The sequence below is a fragment of the Morus notabilis genome, unplaced genomic scaffold, assembly GCF_000414095.1.
Source record: "Morus notabilis unplaced genomic scaffold, ASM41409v2 Scaffold302, whole genome shotgun sequence".
Taxonomy (NCBI): Eukaryota; Viridiplantae; Streptophyta; class Magnoliopsida; order Rosales; family Moraceae; genus Morus; species Morus notabilis.
Genome location: NW_010364886.1, coordinates 519,000 through 527,222, shown reverse-complemented (window position 1 = coordinate 527,222; position 8,223 = coordinate 519,000).

Genomic DNA, 8,223 nt, shown 5'->3' with positions numbered 1-8,223 from the left:
GCACCCAGGCAGCGCGCGGCCAGTCCGCGCGCGCGCGCCCAAACGCACGACCTTCCTGCGTACGCACACCGAGGCACGCGGCTAGCGCACCAGATGGGGTAAATGGGCCCCCAAACAGGCCTGCAGGTTTCCGAAACCCTCGTAATTCATGCCGACGGACCTAGAAGAGTTCTGGACCCCGAAGAAGGTGAAATCCGACCCGAAGATGAAGAACGTAGCCGAAGAATGAAGAATTCAAAAATCGAAGTCCCGTTGATGTAATGGAAGAAAATAATTATTGTAATTATTTATTTATTCGATTTGGTTGTGATTTATAATTTTCATGGGACCCGGTCAAATCCATCTCAATAGCCGATTGCATATATTTATATTTCATGTTAATAATTATATATTATATGTCCATGCATATAACATGTCATATAAAAATAATGTGACTACTCATATGTTTTATAACATGTCATATATACACGCGCATTTATTATTATTTATTTTATTTATTATAAAAATGTTTTAGAAAAATAAAATAAAATAAGAACCATGCGCTAAAATCGATTTAATATGATTAAATTGATTTAAGTTGCAAAATTGATTTGCAAAATACTGTTACAGTTAAATTTTGGAATTTCACATATCCAAAAAATAAATTGTTTATTTTTCAATTTAAAAACCATGAGATGTTTTTCAAATAAAATACATATTTGTAAAATAATGAGTGGGAGAGAGTTGTATGACAATACGACCCACTAGTCTCTATCGTTAGTTCAATACCGTGAGATTCGAAAGGGACTTCGCTGCGGCACCGATTCCGCACTCCCTACGAAAAGTGTTCTTTCGGATTAATAACAAGGTTGACTTTCTAGCGATAGGATTCAAGGATGTATTTTCGGTTTGACCTACCCTACGGCGGCACTCCGGAGTTAAGTCTGTAGAATCTGAAATGATGGGTTACACTCATGAAAATATAATCAAATTGTTAATTATATTTTTGACCAAAATAACGGTAGTTGATAAATATGAAAATATGATATATTTTGATTATATTTATTAATTGAGAAGGTTTCGGTTCAATTTGTGATATTTTGACCTACCTTACGGCGGCACTATGTTCATGGTCAATTTGATTATTGTTGGCACCTAAAATTAAAACATGATTTATGTATTTTTCATGTGCATCATCCATCATATTTAATTGTGCCTAAATTCACATGTTTTGATATTCATGCACATAAATTGATTAGATGAATATTCTACTTATTTCCAGCAATATGTCAAATCTTAAAATCTCACTACATGAAACTGAAACACTGACTAGAGATAAACTATGCAAAGTGGTAAAGTAACATAAACAACTTACATTCATGTGATGAATATAAGTTTGTCCCAAATTGAGGATTGTCCTCATTACCCTAACTAAAACCACTGTAGCTAACTATTAGCTAGGTTTGTGCATGGTAATTCACAAGAAGCCTGAAGGCATGGAGACAGCTTATAAGATAATGCAGTCATCAGATACCGTATCTGAAAATCCATAAAATAAAAGGGTTGGCTAAATTCTACAAGAGCCCTGAGTAAAAGACAAAAGGAAATCGTTTCCACCAAAATAAAGGAAAAGAATCAAGCAAATATGATTTGCTAGTTCTAAAAATATGTTTAGTAAAAAGGGTGATTCCTTATTCCTGAATAGTAGATTCGGGAGTTGTTACTCATGTTTATTTTCTTTATTAAGTCTTAGTTCTTACAAAGAAATTGTTTCCCGAAATAAAGAAAGGAACTCAAGTAAATATGAGTTGCTAGTTCTAAAAACATGTTTAGTAAAAAGGTGATTTCTTATCCTGAATAGTTGATTCAGGAGTAACTAATCATGTTTGTTTTCTTTATTAAGTTTTAGCCCTTAAATGGAAATTATTTCCACCTAAACAAAGAAAAAGAATCAAAGTAAATAAGATTTACTAATTCTAGAAACATCTTTAGTAGAGGGTGATTCCTTGTCCTGGATAGTTGATTCGGGAGCAACTAATCATGTTTTGGTTTTCTTTGCAAAATATTAGTTCTTACAAAGAACTTACCGTCAGGGACTACATGATACCTTGTTGTGAACAATGTTTATTTCCCTTCAAGCATAAAGAGAAATTTAATTTCTAATTCCAAATTATTTGAACAATTACCTTTAATAATAATCTAGTCCATATATTTTGGAATTGTTCTGATATATGTTCTGGATATTTAGAAAATGGTTTATACCGTTTTAAACCGATGCCTAGCTAACTGCGAAATGTTAAAATGTTCAAAAGTTGCCGAACTTAAGAATAAGAAGCAAAGGATCTCTCACAATAAATAACACATATATGTGGCATCTTAGACTTGGTCATATTAGCCTAAACAAGATTTAAAGACTGGTAAAGGATGGTCCTTTACGCGAACTAAAAGTTAGTAAGCTTCTAGCCTATGAATCTTGTATGGGAGGCAAAATGACCACGGGGCCTTCCATGTCGAAAGGAGAAAGAGCCACAGAACCTCTTCAGCTAATACATTCGGATGTATGTGGACCGTTAAACGTCCAAGATAAAGAAGATTACGAATGTTTCATCACTTTTATTGATGATTATTCGAGATATGGTTATGTTTACCTAACGCAACGGAAATCTGAAACTTTTAAAAAGTTTAGAGAATTCTAAGCAAAGTTAAATAACAGTTAGGTAAACCAATCAAGTTACTTCGATTAGATCGAGGGGGTGAATACCTGGACTAAGAGTTTCAGGATTTCTTGATTGAAGAAGGTGTGATATCCCAATTGACTGCACCCGGTACACCACAGCAAAATAATGTAGTCGAAAAGAGAAATCAGACTTTGCTCGACATGATAAGATCAATGTTGAGTTATTCTTCATTTCCTGCTTTGTTATGGGATTATGCCCTAAGAACCACCATGTATATTCTGAATCTAGTACCATCTAAGTCTGTACCAAAGACACCCCTAGAGTTGTGGAATGGTCGAAAGCTAGTTTTAAAGCATATTCGCATATGGGGGTGTCCGGCTCATGTGATGAAACAATAGACTGGGAAGTTGGAACCAAGATCATAAATATGCATGTTTGTGGGATATACAGTGGGGACAAGAGAATGATTATTTTATATAGTCACAAGAATCAAAGGGTATTTGTATCAACAAATGCCAAGTTTCTGAAGCATGACTATATGATAGTTTTCAAGCCTATAAGCGAAGTAGTTCTGAAAAGTTACTTTCCAATAAAATTGGACCACAACCGACAAAAGTTGTTGGAACGCTAAGAATGACTATGATTCCTAATCAAACTCCTGTGGCACCTCGTCATAGTGGGAGGGTAAGCAAGTTACCTGACCGGTATACTGAGGAAGCACATATCGTCACTGCTGATGACAGTAAGAAGGATCCGTTGACCTTTAGGGCTACGATGGACGATTTTGATAAGGAAAAGTGGCAAGCAGCTATGAAACTCGAGATAGAGTCCATGTACTCTAACTCAGTCTGGCAACTTGTAGATCTACCTGAAGGGGTAAAACCCATTGGATGCAAGTTGATCTTTAAGAGAAAGAGAGGAACGGATGGAAAAGTAGAGACTTATAAAGCAAGACTAGTGGTTATGGGTTACACCTAGAAAGAGGCAGTTGACTATGAGAAAACTCTCTCACCAGTAGCCATGCTTAAGTTAAGTTCATCCGGATACTATTCGCCATAGTAACATATTTTGAATATGAGATATGACAGATGGATGTCAAGACAGCTTTTCTGAATGTCTATCTTGAGCAAACCATCTATACCGATCAGCCAGAGGGTTACATAGAGAAAGGCCTAGAGCAGAAAGTCTGCAAGCTGTAGAGATCCATTTATGGATTGAAGCAAGCTTCTAGATCATGGAACATCCGGTTTGATAAGGCTATTAAGTCTTATGGATTTGATCAAAACTAACATGTTTCAAATGAAAGAAAAGAAGATGTTATTATTCTTTATAAGTCCGAATATATGATATTCAGTGGGAGTGGTCAGTCGTTGTCAGTTGAACTCAAGATTCGATCATTGGATAGCCGTGTAGTGCATCCTTAAGTGTATGAGAAAAATAAGAAACTATAAGATAGTTTAGTTAGTGAAAGAGTTGTCTTTGACGGGATACATAGACTTTGACTATGAGTCATGATAGGAAAGGTTGTTGGCAAAGTGTGATTGCTAATTCTATCATTAAGAGTTAATGTGTATCAGCTTGTGAAACAGCAAAAGAAAGCAACCTGACTCTAGAAATTCTTAACTGATATGGAAGTTGTTCCAGACATAGATCAGTCCTAGATACCTAGAAAGTTTCAGGATTGTAGACATATTCTACCTACTTTAGGATAAGTGGGAGATTGTTGGGAATGATGTACTAGAAGCACAAGATATAATAAAATATTTATTATTTATTTAATAAAAGAGTTTATTCATCATTTTATGTGCATATATTTATAAATATTTTATGAATATCAATAAAAATTCCATGATTATTTTTGTAACCTTAAACATTGTATATAAGTGTTATATACGAGAGGATAATGTTTAAGGATAATAATCAAAAATCAATGTTCATAATGAATTTAATTAAAGTTTAGAATATTTAATTAAAACATTATTAATATATGTCATTCCCATTTAGAATGGAATGGTGTTATCCGCACTGTTAATATGGTGAGATATTGAATGAGTGTATTTCGCATAATGAGATTATGTGAAATAATGACACAGACACAATATGAATTTTAAATAATTTCGTTAAGTATAGAAATTCTAATTGAGTATACCGATAGTCATATATAGGATGAGCTTAATCCTGAGTTCTTAACATACTCCTATTTATGAATTTGTGTCTTTTGATTTAATCGGTACAGATTCTGAGATCCTGAATCCTATTCCTTGTATTTTAGAGACATGATGAAGTAGGTAGCCATGAATGTTATTACACGAGATGAAATCCATTTCTTCTTAAGAAAGAAGTAGATAAATAATTCTCTTGAGGGTTGATTCGGTACTTAGACCAGTAGGAGCTCCGATTCATAAATGTGTTTTATGAATCACTGTCCATTTGAGAATCAATGGTACTCAATGATAAAGAAGTAATTAGACAGGTTAATGGATTTTACCTTGCACTAATTATGAATTATTTATGGAGGATTGATCTATATGCAATGACTATATCAAATGGATACTTCACAGTTTAGAAGTAATTTATGTCTATAATTTCGAGAGTGCAATTCTAAGTTTATAGTGGAGTAACTATTAGAATTAATTAATTAATTAAAGTATTTAATTGATTATTAATTTTATTAGAGCTTGGGATTATAGGTCCATTAGTGCCCGCGTCGTCCTAGTAATTCTACCAGACACAAACGGCAAAATGAAAATTTTAGAATTACAAAATTCTAAAATTAAACACTCGAAAATAATTAATTGAGAATTAATTATTATTTAAATAATGTGATTATTTAAATTTGAATTTGAACACATCTAGATTTATCCATTTAAACTTATTTGATAAGTTGTTCAATTTAGAATTCAAATTAATTTAAGTTTGACTTAAATTGAAATTGAAATTTGAGTCAAAATTAGACTACAGGATAAATGATGATTTTTTCTTCCTTCCCTATCTGATATTGGCACCACACAGGGATGAGAATCCCTATCTTGGCCGGCCACACTAAGGGATAAGGGAATAGGAGATTTTGTTTAAAATTTAAATAGGAGATAATTAACAAGTTTTATCTTAGGGATAGAGATTGGATTCCTTCTAAATGTTTGACTTCGACTCTATAAATAAGAGAATGGTAAACAATTTTTGGAATGAATTTTTGCCATAACTTTATAGGTGGCCGAAATTTCTCTATAGAGTGAAGGAAAAATTTTTCTCCAAAAATTTCACATCGTGTATGCGTTGGTGTCTGTGAAAATTTGAGTGTTTATTGTAACATGTTTTGTCTCATGTGTGCCCACACACACGTCTTCATGGATTCTAAGAATTGATATGGAAGACATTGGTTTTTCTAAACACAAAGCTTTGGAGCAAGGATTGTTCGAGGTCAAAGAACTCAAGTTATCATCCGAGTCGGCCTCTAGGTATTTTTTCTAATTGAGTTCTTAATAAATGAATTAATGAGATTAATTTATTCGTGCATAAATTAATATAATCTATAGAGTATCTCAAAGGTTTTATGAAAATTTTTGTTATACACGATCCGTCCTCCCCCTAGGCTTCCGCATCCAAATTCGATTCGGAGACTAACAATTTCTTCATGCGGTGCTGAGCCAAGAGCAAATGGGATTTCAGTAAATCAAGCATTGCATTTCGAAGGGTGAGCTGCTCCTCCACCGCTACAACCGTGCCAGGTGAGTCGTGGAAACGATAGAGGGTCGGGGGATCAAGTCCATACACAACTTGGAAGGGTGTGAATTTGGCGGAAGCATTAAAGGTTGTGTTGAACCAATATTCTGCCCAAGGGAGGAAGGCTGCCCACTGCCGAGGCTTGTCACCTGCGAAACAGCGTAAATAAGTCTCTAGACAGCCATTAACTACCTCCGTTTGCCCATCGGATTCCGGGTGGTAGAGAGAGCTCATGTGCAGCTTGGTTCCCTGGAGTTTGAACAACTCTCGCCAGAAACCGCTCATGAACACCGCATCGCGATCACTGACAATGGACCGCGGGAAGCCGTGGAGCTTAACAACGTTCGAAATGTATAAAGCCGTCACCTGCTTGGCAGAGAACGGGTGCGCCATGGGGCAAAAATGGGCGTACTTTGACAGCCGATCCACCACGACCAAGATTGTGTCAAACCCCCCTGACTTGGGAAGCCCCCTCACGAAGTCCATGGACACGTCGTCCCACACTTGGGAGAGGCTGCAGGAGACCCGCTGGAGACAGGGCCTCCGTCTTGTTTTTCTGGCAGACCTCGCAGAGGGCTACGTAATCCCGAATATAACGCTTCATACCTGGCCAAAAAACCACTGCCGCTAGCCGTTTGCAGGTGCGGACAAACCCCGAATGTCTACCAATCACCGAGTCATGGAGCTCATGGACTAACTGTAACATCCCAATTTTTGCACTTAAACTTTTGTGCTAATTTTGTATGAAGGAATTGTAAGAGAAATGATAAAAGAGTTTAGGGACTAAATTGCAAGACTTTAGGGGGCATGATTGAAAGAATTTTCGTAGTTAGGGGCCATATTGCAATATTAAGAAAAAAAAATAGGACCAGCTGCCCTTTCACGTGGCATGGCTGGAACCTCAGCCATGCCACTCATCTCCCTCCTCTGGCCACGTTGAGGGGGATGGAGTAACATAAGAAGAAAAAAAAATAATTCAATTTCTCAATCTCTCTCAAACCTCAACCTCATTTCACGTTTCTCACTCTTTCTTTCTCATCTTCCCATCCGACTCTCTCTCTCTCTCTCACTCTATCTCCCTTCCAGAAAAAAAAAAAGAAAAGAAGAAGAGCTTTGATTTGCTTGAAGTGTGAAGGTGGTTTTGCAAGATCAAAGAGCAGTTTGGTTTTGGAAAGAGGGTTGCAGCAATTCCGGGAGGAAAAGAGGTTGTTTGAGCAAGGATTCAAGGTAGGGGTTTTCTTCTTCTCCTTCAATTTTTGGATTTAAAATTTGGTGGTTTATTGTTTAGTTTTGTTTATTGATCAAAGGGAATTGTGGAGCATCTCTTAAAGTTATGAATTTTCTTTGATTTGGTATAATTCCTGAATTTTGAGAATTGAACTTCAAGAATTAAGTTTCCTTGAGGATAAAGGGCTTTGAACTTGGTTTATGGAGAAGTGTGTTGAATTACTTGAGGATTTTTGTTTATAACCCCTGATTTGGTATATCACGTGTATGAGTTAACAAGGGTGGCTATCCTACTTCACCTTGGTCATTTAATTGTTATTTAGGAGAAGGTTCTCTAAGGTGTTGTTTTGTTGTATGTTAGCATTGAAAACAACGGCAGCCTTGGGAAAACAGAGAAACCGAATTTTCCAGAAATCATTCCAACCTTCTTAATTAAAGAACCTTGAAATAGACATTTCATACTTTAAATAGAAACTTGAATCACCCCAAAAGGAGCTTTGTAGGTTAAGTTGTAAACTTTTGAATATAAAACAAATCTGTCAAATGTACTTATTGGACAGAATCTGTTCTTTCGGATTCTGGGAGTATTAGGTGAGGAATTTCAAAAGAAGGTTTA